Here is a 17378-nt window from a genome sequence, read left to right on the forward strand (position 1 = left end):
AAGACAAGGTTTTTTTTTTATCAGGCAGGTCTGAGAACCTTTTGAAGTGTATAGTACTCTCTTAATATGAAAGATAAACATATTGGGGAAACTGCTACTGTGGCACCTAAACAATGATGACATTTTGCCCTGCCCCCTTAGCATTAAAGAAATGCAAACCATGTACAAGAGGGGTACTTTAACCATAAACAAGCAAAGTGTTTTTTTCTGGTTTATTTTAGAGAAGAACTGGGAATGGCGACACATCGTACCATGGCATGCATGAAGAAGAATTTCTTGCATCTAAAATAACCACGAGGCTTGGACTGGCTTTAACCTTAAACAGATTTCTTCTATATTAACAAAGTGGGATTCTCTCAGTGTTTTCCTGCTGGACCCATATCTATTAGATAAAATAAAATGGCCAGCTAATTCCATAGTCTATGCAAGATCTGTGGACGATTCCTCTGTGCCTGTGATCTGCCATCAACTTTTGGATGTGGTGCTGTTAACAGCTTCCAGCAGGGTAAGCTGGTCTTCCGTCAGAGTTCCACTGAAAGCGACTTCATTTAATTGATGGAATGAATGTCCAGAATATTTTAAAATTTTCAAGCCACTTTTTAACAATAACCTCACTTTTAAAAAGTGAGGTCATTGTTAATTTTGTCAGCAGTAGTGTATTTTCTAGCCCTATGTGGTTGGGACCAACATGCCTGAAGGACCGCTTTGGGCCTTTCAACCTACTGGCCCACTGCAGTCATCTTCAGAGGCCCTGCTTTTGGGTTCTCCTGCCTTCTGAAATTAGGAGGGTGGCAACCTGGGAGAGAGGGCCTTCACAGTAGGGGCATCACAACTATAGAACTACCTCCCCAGGGAGATTTGTCTGCCCTGTCTATTACACTCTTCCACGAACAGGTGGAGATGTCTTTGTTTTGCTTAACATTCTTTCTGTGATCTTTCCTCTATACCCAATGTTTTAATTGTTGTTTTTAGCTTGGGTATATATTTTAATGCATTAATATTTTTTCATTGTTTCTGTCTAAATAGAGACTGTCATCCTGCTGCATCTGTGAGGTTCAGGCGCAGCTGTGAGGGGAGGTTGGAGGCTGCATAGTTCCAGCTTCAAGGAATGTCTGCAAAAAAGTAAGGTTATGTCTCTTGTTCTTCAGTAAAAATGTCTGAATGTTTATGAAATTTGAATACTTTTTTGGCATGCTTATGTTTGTGGATGTATAGTTTGTAATATAGTCAAAGAAGGGGAACCATCTTTCCATGAAACTTGATTTATAGTCTGGATTGTCATTTGTAGCTATTTGTTCTGCTATTTTGTCTATTGCAATCAGGTCCCTAATTTTATGTCCATTGTGTGATTGTTGGTATTTTGTTGATTTTCCACATTTGTGCTATAAGAAGTTTGGCTGCCATTATTAGTAGAGCTGTTAGCTCCTTTCTTAAAGTTGGTAATGGTGAGTGGTTCCAGAGGTTCAAAAGTATGATTTCAGGATTATATGGGATTGAGTTTTTTGCAATAGATTCTATAGTTTTTACAACTTTGTTCCAAAGCACTTGAGTTTTTACACACGACCCCCAGCAATGTATAAAAGTTCTAGTTTTTCCACATCTTTCCAACATTTGGGATCATTACCATTTTTGTAGTAGTGTAAAATTAAAGGTGGTTAATTTAAAAGCTTGTAATCTAATGTTTAAAGATATATATATAAGAATTCCAGATTGATTTCCATTGATTTTGGTTCAATGTTGTCTTAATCTTTTTGCCATTCTTTTTGTTGTGGAGTAATCCTTACCCATTGTTCTTGATTCAGTTGATTATATATAATTGAGATTAATCCTTTGTTTTGAATCCTTTGTTTTTAATATAACCCCAAAAGGCTTCAGTTTTCTGTCAATTATTTTTGCTAAGTCCATTTTGGTTACCAAATTACCATATGATGGACTTGGTGATGTTGCAGCCAAGGTATTGTAATGTTGTTTTGGTGTTCTATTTGATTTTTTGGCATAATATGCCCTTTTGGAATGATGTCACGAAGTCTAGTTATGCCAGTTTTCCTCCAGATTCTATAGGCTCCAGGATTTCTTCCAGGCTCAAACCAGTGTTGGCCTAGGAAGGGGGCGACCGGAGATACTCCTGGTGCTAACATTTTTCTAAACTTGTCTCATATTTTGAGAGTTGTTGTTGGATATGGGTTTTATTTAATACTACCTGGACTTTGGTTTGTTCCATATGATCTCTCATAGGTTACTTGGAGTTATGTATTTATTATGTTCTATTTGTACCCAGTCTATTAAATTGTTTTGTTTGGTATAATTTAATATTATGTAGCAGCCCAGCTAAAAATATATTGGTATAGATTTGGGAATCCCAGTCCACCCTGGTTTGCGGGGCATGTCATATAAATAAAATTTACTCTTGTTTTTTTGTTATACCATATGAATTTGCTCAATTTGGCATGCCACTGTTTTGATTCCCTTTTGCTGTAATATAATTGGTAAGTTTTGGAATATGAACAAAAATTGTGATAATATAGATTTGTTAAGTTCAGTTCTTTCTATCCATGTTAAAATTGACTTTTCCCAGTCTTTTCAATAAGTTGTTTATTTTTGTTATAAGACATTTGTAGTTATAATCAAAAAGGTTTTTCAGATTGGTAATGATGCTTGTACCTTGATGTCTCCATGTCTTTGAGATCCATTTGTACTGAAAGTCTTTGATAAGTCGCTGATGTGTGTTTAGTGATACCAGGATTGGGTATGTTTTTGTTTTGTTAATGTTATGTCCTGATACCTTGGCAAAATTTTGAACTGTATTTTGTAATCTGTGAACTGATTGAATTGGGTTACTTGCATATATCACCATATGGTCTACAAATAAACTTAATTTGCATTTCAAGGTGTTGAATTGGATGCCTTTAATTTTTTGATTGTGGCGTATTGCAAATGTCTCTAAGGAGATAGCAAATCATATGGGTGAAAGTGGGCACCCTTTTTGGTTCCTCTGGTCAGAGTCAAGTTCTCTGATCTGTAGTTTTCTTTTTATTTCAGCCTTTGGACTTGAATCAAGTGTTTATATTATACATAAAAAGTGTGGGCTGAAGCCCATAGTTTTTAAAGTTGCTTTTAAGTAGTGAATTTCAAATCTTTCAAAGGCTTACTCAGTGTCTAATGCCACAATGACTGATTCTATATTTTTTGACAACAACAATGGGTAATATTGACGGTTTTCCTGATATTGTCTGTTATAGATCTGCCAGGCATAAAATTAGTATTGATGTATATAATTCAGGATAATTTTGTCCAGTATTAATGCGATGATGAATGAGAATATTTTCAAGTCATGGTTTAATATTGAAATTGGCCTGTGGCATCTTTCTCTGGTTTCAAAATTACTATCACCCTGGCTTCCTTCCATGATGTGGGCATGCTGCCATATTTTATTAAAAAATTACATGTAGCTGTTATTGGTTTTAATAACTGATTTAAATAGCTTACTAAATTCATTTGGAATACCATCTAGTGCTAGGGATTTGTTATTTTTAAATAACATCACCTACTTCACATTGTAAGATTATTTGTTCAATAAATGCCTAGTGATCCTTGGAGAGCTTGTTTTTATAATGTATTAATCAAAAATATTCTTCAATAGCCTCTTCTTCAGGGTTGTCTGAATTATAGAGTTCTTGGTAGTAATCTTGAAAAGTTTAGACTATTTCTTTAGAGGATGCTACACTGAAAGTTGCCTATTGAATAAATTGTGACTTCTTACTAATTAGGTTTTTGTGTAACCATCTAATTAAAAATGGAGTTTTCATTACTGATCCTTCTTCTCTTAAACAGAGAAGACTCTGGTGCAGCCTTCACGGCTGACAACATTTCAAAGCAACTAACAGAAGGAGGACTCCTGTGGCTTTCACAGGCTGCTTAGATTCTCCTCCTTTTGGCTTCAGGCTGGAGGAATATTTATTTCATAGAAGGGAAATAAGAATTTATTGGAGCCTTCATGGCTGACTACATAATTAATTCCATGACAATATTGAAGTCTTCTGGTGGCTTCATGCTGGAGAAGATTTCGTTTTCTGTCAAAGAAAGAAGTCTTTTGTGGCCCCCTAAGGAGAGATCCAATATTGTTGCTTCTTCCAGAATGGAATCCTGTGTAGCCTTCATGGCTGACAATGTTTCAAAGCAACTAACAGAAGGAGGACTCCTGTGGCTTTCACAGGCTGCTTAGATTCTCCTCCTTTTGGCTTCAGGCCGGAGGAATATTTATTTCATAGAAGGGAAATAAGACTTGAATGGAGCCTTCAAGGATGGCTGACTACATAATTAATTCCATGACAATGTTGAGGTCTTCTGGTGGCTTCATGCTGGAGAAGATTTCCTTTTCTGTGAAAGAAAGAAATCTTTTGTGGCCCCCTAAGGAGAGATCCAATATTGTTGCTTCTTCCAGAATGGAATCCTGTGTAGCCTTCATGGCTGACAATGTTTCAAAGCAACTAACAGAAGGACTCCTGTGGCTTTCACAGCCTGCTTAGATTCTCCTCCTTTTGGCTTCAGGCTGGAGGAATAATTATTTCATAGAAGGGAAATCAGAATTTATTGGAGCCTTCATGGCTGACTACAAAATTTATTCTATAAAAAAGTTGAGGTCTTCTGGTGGCTTCATGCTGGAGACGATTTCCTTTTCTGTGAAAGAAAGAAGTCTTTTGTGGCCCCATAAGGAGAGTTCCTATATTGTTGCTTCTTCCAGAAAGGAATCCTGTGTAGCCTTCATGGCTGACAACGTTTCAAAGCAACTAACAGAAGGACTCCTGTGGCTTTCACAGCCTGCTTAGATTCTCCTTCTTTTGGCTTCAGGCTGGAGGAATATTTATTTCATAGAAGGGAAATAAGAATTTATTGGAGCCTTCAAGGCTGGCTGACTACATCATTTATTCCATGACAATGTTGAGGTCTTCTGGTGGCTTCATGCTGGAGAAGATTTCCTTTGCTGTCAAAGAAAGAAGTCTTTTGTGGCCCCCTAAGGGGAGTTCCTATATTGCTGCTTCTTCCAGAAAGGAATCCTGTGTAGCCTTCATGGCTGACAACGTTTCAAAGCAACTAACAGAAGAAGAACTCTTGGGGCTTTCACAGCCTGCTTCGATTCTTCTCCTTTTGGCTTCAGGCCGGAGGAATATTTATTTCATAGAAGGGAAATAAGACTTGAATGGAGCCTTCATGGCTGACTACATAATTAATTCCATGACAATGTCGAGGTCTTCTGGTGGCTTCATGCTGGAGAAGATTTCCTTTTCTGTCAAAAAAAGAAGTCTTTTGTGGCCCCCTACGGAGAGTTTCTATATTATTGCTTCTTCCAGAAAGGAATCCTGTGTAGCCTTCATGGCTAAACAACGTTTCAAAGCAACTAACAGAAGGAGGACTCCTGTGGCTTTCACAGCCTGCTTAGATTCTCCTCCTTTTGGCTTCAGGCTGGAGGAATATTTATTCATAGAAGGGAAATAAGACTTGAATGGAGCCTTCAATGCTGGCTGACTACATAATATATTCCATAAAAAAGTTGAGGTCTTCTGGTGGCTTCATGCTGGAGACGATTTCCTTTTCTGTCAAAGAAAGAAGTCTTTTGTGGCCCCCTACGGAGAGTTCCTATATTGTTGCTTCTTCCAGAAAGGAATCCTGTGTAGCCTTCATGGCTAAACAACGTTTCAAAGCAACTAACAGAAGGACTCCTGTGGCTTTCACAGCCTGCTTAGATTCTCCTCCTTTTGGCTTCAGGCTGGAGGAATATTTATTTCATAGAAGGGATATAAGACTTTAATGGAGCCTTCATGGCTGGCTGACTACATAATTTATTCCATAAAACAGTTGAGGTCTTCTGGTGGCTTCATGCTGGAGAAGATTTCCTTTTCTGTGAAAGAAAGAAGTCTTTCGTGGCCCCCTACGGAGAATTCCTATATTGTTGCTTCTTCCAGAAAGGAATCCTGTGTAGCCTTCATGGCTGACAATGTTTCAAAGCAACTAACAGAAGGAGGACTCCTGTGGCTTTCACAGCCTGCTTAGATTCTCCTCCTTTTGGCTTCAGGCTGGAGGAATATTTATTTCATAGAAGAGATATAAGACTTGAATGGAGCCTTCAAGGCTGGCTGACTACATAATTTGTTCCATGACAATATTGAGGTCTTCTGGTGGCTTCATGCTGGAGAAGATTTCCTTTTCTGTGAAAGAAAGAAGTCTTTTGTGGCCCCCTAAGGAGAGATACAATATTGTTGCTTCTTCCAGAATGGAATCCTGTGTAGCCTTCATGGCTGTCAACGTTTCAAAGCAACTAACAGAAGGAGGACTCCTTTGGCTTTCACAGCCTGCTTAGATTCTCCTCCTTTTGGCTTCAGGCTGGAGGAATATTTATTTCATAGAAGGGAAATAAGAATTTATTGGAGCCTTCAAGGCTGACTACATAATTTATTCCATAAAAAAGTTGAGGTCTTCTGGTGGCTTCATGCTGGAGGAGATTTCCTTTTCTGTGAAAGAAAGAAGTCTTTTGTGGCCCCCTATGGAGAGTTTCTATATTTTTGCTTCTTCCAGAAAGGAATTCTGTGTAGCCTTCATGGCTAAACAACGTTTCAAAGCAACTAACAGAAGGAGGACTCCTGTGGCTTTCACAGCCTGCTTAGATTCTCCTCCTTTTGGCTTCAGGCTGGAGGAATATTTATTTCATAGAAGGGAAATAAGACTTGAATGGAGCCTTCAAGGCTGGCTGACTACATAATTTATTCCATAAAAAAGTTGAGGTCTTCTGGTGGCTTCATGCTGGAGACGATTTCCTTTTCTGTCAAAGAAAGAAGTCTTTTGTGGCCCCCTACGGAGAGTTCCTATATTGTTGCTTCTTCCAGAAAGGAATCCTGTGTAGCCTTCATGGCTAAACAACGTTTCAAAGCAACTAACAGAAGGACTCCTGTGGCTTTCACAGCCTGCTTAGATTCTCCTCCTTTTGGCTTCAGGCTGGAGGAATATTTATTTCATAGAAGGGATATAAGACTTTAATGGAGCCTTCATGGCTGGCTGACTACATAATTTATTCCATAAAACAGTTGAGGTCTTCTGGTGGCTTCATGCTGGAGAAGATTTCCTTTTCTGTGAAAGAAAGAAGTCTTTCGTGGCCCCCTACGGAGAATTCCTATATTGTTGCTTCTTCCAGAAAGGAATCCTGTGTAGCCTTCATGGCTGACAACGTTTCAAAGCAACTAACAGAAGAAGAACTCTTGGGGATTTCACAGCCTGCTTAGATTCTCCTCCTTTTGGCTTCAAGCTGGAGGAATATTTATTTCATAGAAGGGATATAAGACTTGAACGGAGCCTTCATGGCTGATTACATAATTTATTCCATAAAAAGTTGAGGTCTTCTGGTGGCTTCATGCTGGAGACGATTTCCTTTTCTGTGAAAGAAAGAAGTCTTTCGTGGCCCCCTACGGAGAATTCCTATATTGTTGCTTCTTCCAGAATGGAATACTGTGTAGCCTTCATGGCTGACAATGTTTCAAAGCAACTAACAGAAGGAGGACTCCTGTGGCTTTCACAGCCTGCTTAGATTCTCCTCCTTTTGGCTTCAGGCTGGAGGAATATTTATTTCATAGAAGGGATATAAGACTTGAATGGAGCCTTCATGGCTGACTACATAATTTATTCCATAAAACAGTTGAGGTCTTCTGGTGGCTTCATGCTGGAGAAGATTTCCTTTTCTGTGAAAGAAAGAAGTCTTTTGTGGCCCCCTAAGGAGAGATCCTATATTGTTGCTTCTTCCAGAAAGGAATCCTGTGTAGCCTTCATGGCTAAACAACGTTTCAAAGCAACTAACAGAAGGACTCCTGTGGCTTTCACAGCCTGCTTAGATTCTCCTCCTTTTGGCTTCAGGCTGGTGGAATATTTATTTCATAGAAGGGAAATAAGACTTGAATGGAGCCTTCAAGGCTGGCTGACTACATCATTTATTCCATGACAATATTGAGGTCTTCTGGTGGCTTCATGCTGGAGAAGATTTCCTTTTCTGTGAAAGAAAGAAATCTTTTGTGGCCCCCTAAGGAGAGATCCAATATTGTTGCTTCTTCCAGAATGGAATCCTGTGTAGCCTTCATGGCTGACAATGTTTCAAAGCAACTAACAGAAGGACTCCTGTGGCTTTCACAGCCTGCTTAGATTCTCCTCCTTTTGGCTTCAGGCTGGAGGAATATTTATTTCATAGAAGGGAAATAAGAATTTATTGGAGCCTTCAAGGCTGGCTGACTACATCATTTATTCCATGACAATGTTGAGGTCTTCTGGTGGCTTCATGCTGGAGAAGATTTCCTTTGCTGTCAAAGAAAGAAGTCTTTTGTGGCCCCCTAAGGGGAGTTCCTATATTGCTGCTTCTTCCAGAAAGGAATCCTGTGTAGCCTTCATGGCTGACAACGTTTCAAAGCAACTAACAGAAGAAGAACTCTTGGGGCTTTCACAGCCTGCTTCGATTCTTCTCCTTTTGGCTTCAGGCCGGAGGAATATTTATTTCATAGAAGGGAAATAAGACTTGAATGGAGCCTTCATGGCTGACTACATAATTAATTCCATGACAATGTCGAGGTCTTCTGGTGGCTTCATGCTGGAGAAGATTTCCTTTTCTGTCAAAAAAAGAAGTCTTTTGTGGCCCCCTACGGAGAGTTTCTATATTATTGCTTCTTCCAGAAAGGAATCCTGTGTAGCCTTCATGGCTAAACAACGTTTCAAAGCAACTAACAGAAGGAGGACTCCTGTGGCTTTCACAGCCTGCTTAGATTCTCCTCCTTTTGGCTTCAGGCTGGAGGAATATTTATTCATAGAAGGGAAATAAGACTTGAATGGAGCCTTCAATGCTGGCTGACTACATAATTTATTCCATAAAAAAGTTGAGGTCTTCTGGTGGCTTCATGCTGGAGACGATTTCCTTTTCTGTCAAAGAAAGAAGTCTTTTGTGGCCCCCTACGGAGAGTTCCTATATTGTTGCTTCTTCCAGAAAGGAATCCTGTGTAGCCTTCATGGCTAAACAACGTTTCAAAGCAACTAACAGAAGGACTCCTGTGGCTTTCACAGCCTGCTTAGATTCTCCTCCTTTTGGCTTCAGGCTGGAGGAATATTTATTTCATAGAAGGGATATAAGACTTTAATGGAGCCTTCATGGCTGGCTGACTACATAATTTATTCCATAAAACAGTTGAGGTCTTCTGGTGGCTTCATGCTGGAGAAGATTTCCTTTTCTGTGAAAGAAAGAAGTCTTTCGTGGCCCCCTACGGAGAATTCCTATATTGTTGCTTCTTCCAGAAAGGAATCCTGTGTAGCCTTCATAGATGACAACGTTTCAAAGCAACTAACAGAAGAAGAACTCTTGGGGATTTCACAGCCTGCTTAGATTCTCCTCCTTTTGGCTTCAAGCTGGAGGAATATTTATTTCATAGAAGGGAAATAAGACTTGAATGGAGCCTTCATGGCTGATTACATAATTTATTCCATAAAAAGTTGAGGTCTTCTGGTGGCTTCATGCTGGAGACGATTTCCTTTTCTGTGAAAGAAAGAAGTCTTTCGTGGCCCCCTACGGAGAATTCCTATATTGTTGCTTCTTCCAGAATGGAATACTGTGTAGCCTTCATGGCTGACAATGTTTCAAAGCAACTAACAGAAGGAGGACTCCTGTGGCTTTCACAGCCTGCTTAGATTCTCCTCCTTTTGGCTTCAGGCTGGAGGAATATTTATTTCATAGAAGGGATATAAGACTTTAATGGAGCCTTCATGGCTGACTACATAATTTGTTCCATAAAACAGTTGAGGTCTTCTGGTGGCTTCATGCTGGAGAAGATTTCCTTTTCTGTGAAAGAAAGAAGTCTTTTGTGGCCCCCTAAGGAGAGATCCTATATTGTTGCTTCTTCCAGAAAGGAATCCTGTGTAGCCTTCATGGCTAAACAACGTTTCAAAGCAACTAACAGAAGGATTCCTGTGGCTTTCACAGCCTGCTTAGATTCTCCTCCTTTTGGCTTCAGGCTGGTGGAATATTTATTTCATAGAAGGGAAATAAGACTTGAATGGAGCCTTCAAGGCTGGCTGACTACATCATTTATTCCATGACAATATTGAGGTCTTCTGGTGGCTTCATGCTGGAGAAGATTCCCTTTTCTGTCAAAGAAAGAAGTCTTTTGAGGCCCCATAAGGAGAGATACAATATTGTTGCTTCTTCCAGAATGGAATCCTGTGTAGCCTTCATGGCTGTCAACGTTTCAAAGCAACTAACAGAAGGAGGACTCCTTTGGCTTTCACAGCCTGCTTAGATTCTCCTCCTTTTGGCTTCAGGCTGGAGGAATATTTATTTCATAGAAGGGAAATAAGAATTTATTGGAGCCTTCAAGGCTGACTACATAATTTATTCCATAAAAAAGTTGAGGTCTTCTGGTGGCTTCATGCTGGAGGAGATTTCCTTTTCTGTGAAAGAAAGAAGTCTTTTGTGGCCCCCTATGGAGAGTTTCTATATTTTTGCTTCTTCCAGAAAGGAATTCTGTGTAGCCTTCATGGCTAAACAACGTTTCAAAGCAACTAACAGAAGGAGGACTCCTGTGGCTTTCACAGCCTGCTTAGATTCTCCTCCTTTTGGCTTCAGGCTGGAGGAATATTTATTTCATAGAAGGGAAATAAGACTTGAATGGAGCCTTCAAGGCTGGCTGACTACATAATTTATTCCATAAAAAAGTTGAGGTCTTCTGGTGGCTTCATGCTGGAGACGATTTCCTTTTCTGTCAAAGAAAGAAGTCTTTTGTGGCCCCCTACGGAGAGTTCCTATATTGTTGCTTCTTCCAGAAAGGAATCCTGTGTAGCCTTCATGGCTAAACAACGTTTCAAAGCAACTAACAGAAGGACTCCTGTGGCTTTCACAGCCTGCTTAGATTCTCCTCCTTTTGGCTTCAGGCTGGAGGAATATTTATTTCATAGAAGGGATATAAGACTTTAATGGAGCCTTCATGGCTGGCTGACTACATAATTTATTCCATGACAATATTGAGGTCTTCTGGTGGCTTCATGCTGGAGAAGATTTCCTTTTCTGTGAAAGAAAGAAGTCTTTCGTGGCCCCCTACGGAGAATTCCTATATTGTTGCTTCTTCCAGAAAGGAATCCTGTGTAGCCTTCATGGCTAAACAACATTTCAAAGCAACTAACAGAAGAAGAACTCTTGGGGATTTCACAGCCTGCTTAGATTCTCCTCCTTTTGGCTTCAAGCTGGAGGAATATTTATTTCATAGAAGGGAAATAAGACTTGAATGGAGCCTTCATGGCTGATTACATAATTTATTCCATAAAAAGTTGAGGTCTTCTGGTGGCTTCATGCTGGAGACGATTTCCTTTTCTGTGAAAGAAAGAAGTCTTTCGTGGCCCCCTACGGAGAATTCCTATATTGTTGCTTCTTCCAGAATGGAATACTGTGTAGCCTTCATGGCTGACAATGTTTCAAAGCAACTAACAGAAGGAGGACTCCTGTGGCTTTCACAGCCTGCTTAGATTCTCCTCCTTTTGGCTTCAGGCTGGAGGAATATTTATTTCATAGAAGGGATATAAGACTTGAATGGAGCCTTCATGGCTGACTACATAATTTATTCCATAAAACAGTTGAGGTCTTCTGGTGGCTTCATGCTGGAGAAGATTTCCTTTTCTGTGAAAGAAAGAAGTCTTTTGTGGCCCCCTAAGGAGAGATCCTATATTGTTGCTTCTTCCAGAAAGGAATCCTGTGTAGCCTTCATGGCTAAACAACATTTCAAAGCAACTAACAGAAGGACTCCTGTGGCTTTCACAGCCTGCTTAGATTCTCCTCCTTTTGGCTTCAGGCTGGAGGAATATTTATTCATAGAAGGGAAATAAGACTTGAATGGAGCCTTCAAGGCTGGCTGACTACATAATTTATTCCATAAAAAAGTTGAGGTCTTCTGGTGGCTTCATGCTGGAGACGATTTCCTTTTCTGTCAAAGAAAGAAGTCTTTTGTGGCCCCCTACGGAGAGTTCCTATATTGTTGCTTCTTCCAGAAAGGAATCCTGTGTAGCCTTCATGGCTAAACAACGTTTCAAAGCAACTAACAGAAGGACTCCTGTGGCTTTCACAGCCTGCTTAGATTCTCCTCCTTTTGGCTTCAGGCTGGAGGAATATTTATTTCATAGAAGGGATATAAGACTTTAATGGAGCCTTCATGGCTGGCTGACTACATAATTTATTCCATAAAACAGTTGAGGTCTTCTGGTGGCTTCATGCTGGAGAAGATTTCCTTTTCTGTGAAAGAAAGAAGTCTTTCGTGGCCCCCTACGGAGAATTCCTATATTGTTGCTTCTTCCAGAAAGGAATCCTGTGTAGCCTTCATGGCTGACAACGTTTCAAAGCAACTAACAGAAGAAGAACTCTTGGGGATTTCACAGCCTGCTTAGATTCTCCTCCTTTTGGCTTCAAGCTGGAGGAATATTTATTTCATAGAAGGGAAATAAGACTTGAATGGAGCCTTCATGGCTGATTACATAATTTATTCCATAAAAAGTTGAGGTCTTCTGGTGGCTTCATGCTGGAGACGATTTCCTTTTCTGTGAAAGAAAGAAGTCTTTCGTGGCCCCCTATGGAGAATTCCTATATTGTTGCTTCTTCCAGAATGGAATACTATGTAGCCTTCATGGCTGACAATGTTTCAAAGCAACTAACAGAAGGAGGACTCCTGTGGCTTTCACAGCCTGCTTAGATTCTCCTCCTTTTGGCTTCAGGCTGGAGGAATATTTATTTCATAGAAGGGATATAAGACTTGAATGGAGCCTTCATGGCTGACTACATAATTTATTCCATAAAACAGTTGAGGTCTTCTGGTGGCTTCATGCTGGAGAAGATTTCCTTTTCTGTGAAAGAAAGAAGTCTTTCGTGGCCCCCTACGGAGAATTCCTATATTGTTGCTTCTTCCAGAAAGGAATCCTGTGTAGCCTTCATGGCTGACAACGTTTCAAAGCAACTAACAGAAGAAGAACTCTTGGGGATTTCACAGCCTGCTTAGATTCTCCTCCTTTTGGCTTCAAGCTGGAGGAATATTTATTTCATAGAAGGGATATAAGACTTGAACGGAGCCTTCATGGCTGATTACATAATTTATTCCATAAAAAGTTGAGGTCTTCTGGTGGCTTCATGCTGGAGACGATTTCCTTTTCTGTGAAAGAAAGAAGTCTTTCCTGGCCCCCTACGGAGAATTCCTATATTGTTGCTTCTTCCAGAATGGAATACTGTGTAGCCTTCATGGCTGACAATGTTTCAAAGCAACTAACAGAAGGAGGACTCCTGTGGCTTTCACAGCCTGCTTAGATTCTCCTCCTTTTGGCTTCAGGCTGGAGGAATATTTATTTCATAGAAGGGATATAAGACTTGAATGGAGCCTTCATGGCTGACTACATAATTTATTCCATAAAACAGTTGAGGTCTTCTGGTGGCTTCATGCTGGAGAAGATTTCCTTTTCTGTGAAAGAAAGAAGTCTTTTGTGGCCCCCTAAGGAGAGATCCTATATTGTTGCTTCTTCCAGAAAGGAATCCTGTGTAGCCTTCATGGCTAAACAACGTTTCAAAGCAACTAACAGAAGGACTCCTGTGGCTTTCACAGCCTGCTTAGATTCTCCTCCTTTTGGCTTCAGGCTGGTGGAATATTTATTTCATAGAAGGGAAATAAGACTTGAATGGAGCCTTCAAGGCTGGCTGACTACATCATTTATTCCATGACAATATTGAGGTCTTCTGGTGGCTTCATGCTGGAGAAGATTTCCTTTTCTGTGAAAGAAAGAAATCTTTTGTGGCCCCCTAAGGAGAGATCCAATATTGTTGCTTCTTCCAGAATGGAATCCTGTGTAGCCTTCATGGCTGACAATGTTTCAAAGCAACTAACAGAAGGAGGACTCCTGTGGCTTTCACAGCCTGCTTAGATTCTCCTCCTTTTGCCTTCAGGCTGGAGGAATATTTATTTCATAGAAGGGATATAAGACTTGAATGGAGCCTTCATGGCTGACTACATAATTTATTCCATAAAACAGTTGAGGTCTTCTGGTGGCTTCATGCTGGAGAAGATTTCCTTTTCTGTGAAAGAAAGAAGTCTTTCGTGGCCCCCTACGGAGAATTCCTATATTGTTGCTTCTTCCAGAAAGGAATCCTGTGTAGCCTTCATGGCTGACAACGTTTCAAAGCAACTAACAGAAGAAGAACTCTTGGGGATTTCACAGCCTGCTTAGATTCTCCTCCTTTTGGCTTCAAGCTGGAGGAATATTTATTTCATAGAAGGGATATAAGACTTGAACGGAGCCTTCATGGCTGATTACATAATTTATTCCATAAAAAGTTGAGGTCTTCTGGTGGCTTCATGCTGGAGACGATTTCCTTTTCTGTGAAAGAAAGAAGTCTTTCCTGGCCCCCTACGGAGAATTCCTATATTGTTGCTTCTTCCAGAATGGAATACTGTGTAGCCTTCATGGCTGACAATGTTTCAAAGCAACTAACAGAAGGAGGACTCCTGTGGCTTTCACAGCCTGCTTAGATTCTCCTCCTTTTGGCTTCAGGCTGGAGGAATATTTATTTCATAGAAGGGATATAAGACTTGAATGGAGCCTTCATGGCTGACTACATAATTTATTCCATAAAACAGTTGAGGTCTTCTGGTGGCTTCATGCTGGAGAAGATTTCCTTTTCTGTGAAAGAAAGAAGTCTTTTGTGGCCCCCTAAGGAGAGATCCTATATTGTTGCTTCTTCCAGAAAGGAATCCTGCGTAGCCTTCATGGCTAAACAACGTTTCAAAGCAACTAACAGAAGGACTCCTGTGGCTTTCACAGCCTGCTTAGATTCTCCTCCTTTTGGCTTCAGGCTGGTGGAATATTTATTTCATAGAAGGGAAATAAGACTTGAATGGAGCCTTCAAGGCTGGCTGACTACATCATTTATTCCATGACAATATTGAGGTCTTCTGGTGGCTTCATGCTGGAGAAGATTTCCTTTTCTGTGAAAGAAAGAAATCTTTTGTGGCCCCCTAAGGAGAGATCCAATATTGTTGCTTCTTCCAGAATGGAATCCTGTGTAGCCTTCATGGCTGACAATGTTTCAAAGCAACTAACAGAAGGACTCCTGTGGCTTTCACAGCCTGCTTAGATTCTCCTCCTTTTGGCTTCAGGCTGGAGGAATATTTATTTCATAGAAGGGAAATAAGAATTTATTGGAGCCTTCAAGGCTGGCTGACTACATCATTTATTCCATGACAATGTTGAGGTCTTCTGGTGGCTTCATGCTGGAGAAGATTTCCTTTGCTGTCAAAGAAAGAAGTCTTTTGTGGCCCCCTAAGGGGAGTTCCTATATTGCTGCTTCTTCCAGAAAGGAATCCTGTGTAGCCTTCATGGCTGACAACGTTTCAAAGCAACTAACAGAAGAAGAACTCTTGGGGCTTTCACAGCCTGCTTCGATTCTTCTCCTTTTGGCTTCAGGCCGGAGGAATATTTATTTCATAGAAGGGAAATAAGACTTGAATGGAGCCTTCATGGCTGACTACATAATTAATTCCATGACAATGTCGAGGTCTTCTGGTGGCTTCATGCTGGAGAAGATTTCCTTTTCTGTCAAAAAAAGAAGTCTTTTGTGGCCCCCTACGGAGAGTTTCTATATTATTGCTTCTTCCAGAAAGGAATCCTGTGTAGCCTTCATGGCTAAACAACGTTTCTAAGCAACTAACAGAAGGAGGACTCCTGTGGCTTTCACAGCCTGCTTAGATTCTCCTCCTTTTGGCTTCAGGCTGGAGGAATATTTATTCATAGAAGGGAAATAAGACTTGAATGGAGCCTTCAATGCTGGCTGACTACATAATTTATTCCATAAAAAAGTTGAGGTCTTCTGGTGGCTTCATGCTGGAGACGATTTCCTTTTCTGTCAAAGAAAGAAGTCTTTTGTGGCCCCCTACGGAGAGTTCCTATATTGTTGCTTCTTCCAGAAAGGAATCCTGTGTAGCCTTCATGGCTAAACAACGTTTCAAAGCAACTAACAGAAGGACTCCTGTGGCTTTCACAGCCTGCTTAGATTCTCCTCCTTTTGGCTTCAGGCTGGAGGAATATTTATTTCATAGAAGGGATATAAGACTTTAATGGAGCCTTCATGGCTGGCTGACTACATAATTTATTCCATAAAACAGTTGAGGTCTTCTGGTGGCTTCATGCTGGAGAAGATTTCCTTTTCTGTGAAAGAAAGAAGTCTTTCGTGGCCCCCTACGGAGAATTCCTATATTGTTGCTTCTTCCAGAAAGGAATCCTGTGTAGCCTTCATAGATGACAACGTTTCAAAGCAACTAACAGAAGAAGAACTCTTGGGGATTTCACAGCCTGCTTAGATTCTCCTCCTTTTGGCTTCAAGCTGGAGGAATATTTATTTCATAGAAGGGAAATAAGACTTGAATGGAGCCTTCATGGCTGATTACATAATTTATTCCATAAAAAGTTGAGGTCTTCTGGTGGCTTCATGCTGGAGACGATTTCCTTTTCTGTGAAAGAAAGAAGTCTTTCGTGGCCCCCTACGGAGAATTCCTATATTGTTGCTTCTTCCAGAATGGAATACTGTGTAGCCTTCATGGCTGACAATGTTTCAAAGCAACTAACAGAAGGAGGACTCCTGTGGCTTTCACAGCCTGCTTAGATTCTCCTCCTTTTGGCTTCAGGCTGGAGGAATATTTATTTCATAGAAGGGATATAAGACTTTAATGGAGCCTTCATGGCTGACTACATAATTTGTTCCATAAAACAGTTGAGGTCTTCTGGTGGCTTCATGCTGGAGAAGATTTCCTTTTCTGTGAAAGAAAGAAGTCTTTTGTGGCCCCCTAAGGAGAGATCCTATATTGTTGCTTCTTCCAGAAAGGAATCCTGTGTAGCCTTCATGGCTAAACAACGTTTCAAAGCAACTAACAGAAGGATTCCTGTGGCTTTCACAGCCTGCTTAGATTCTCCTCCTTTTGGCTTCAGGCTGGTGGAATATTTATTTCATAGAAGGGAAATAAGACTTGAATGGAGCCTTCAAGGCTGGCTGACTACATCATTTATTCCATGACAATATTGAGGTCTTCTGGTGGCTTCATGCTGGAGAAGATTCCCTTTTCTGTCAAAGAAAGAAGTCTTTTGAGGCCCCATAAGGAGAGATACAATATTGTTGCTTCTTCCAGAATGGAATCCTGTGTAGCCTTCATGGCTGTCAACGTTTCAAAGCAACTAACAGAAGGAGGACTCCTTTGGCTTTCACAGCCTGCTTAGATTCTCCTCCTTTTGGCTTCAGGCTGGAGGAATATTTATTTCATAGAAGGGAAATAAGAATTTATTGGAGCCTTCAAGGC

Source organism: Eublepharis macularius, chromosome 8, assembly GCF_028583425.1.
Source record: "Eublepharis macularius isolate TG4126 chromosome 8, MPM_Emac_v1.0, whole genome shotgun sequence".
Taxonomy (NCBI): Eukaryota; Metazoa; Chordata; class Lepidosauria; order Squamata; family Eublepharidae; genus Eublepharis; species Eublepharis macularius.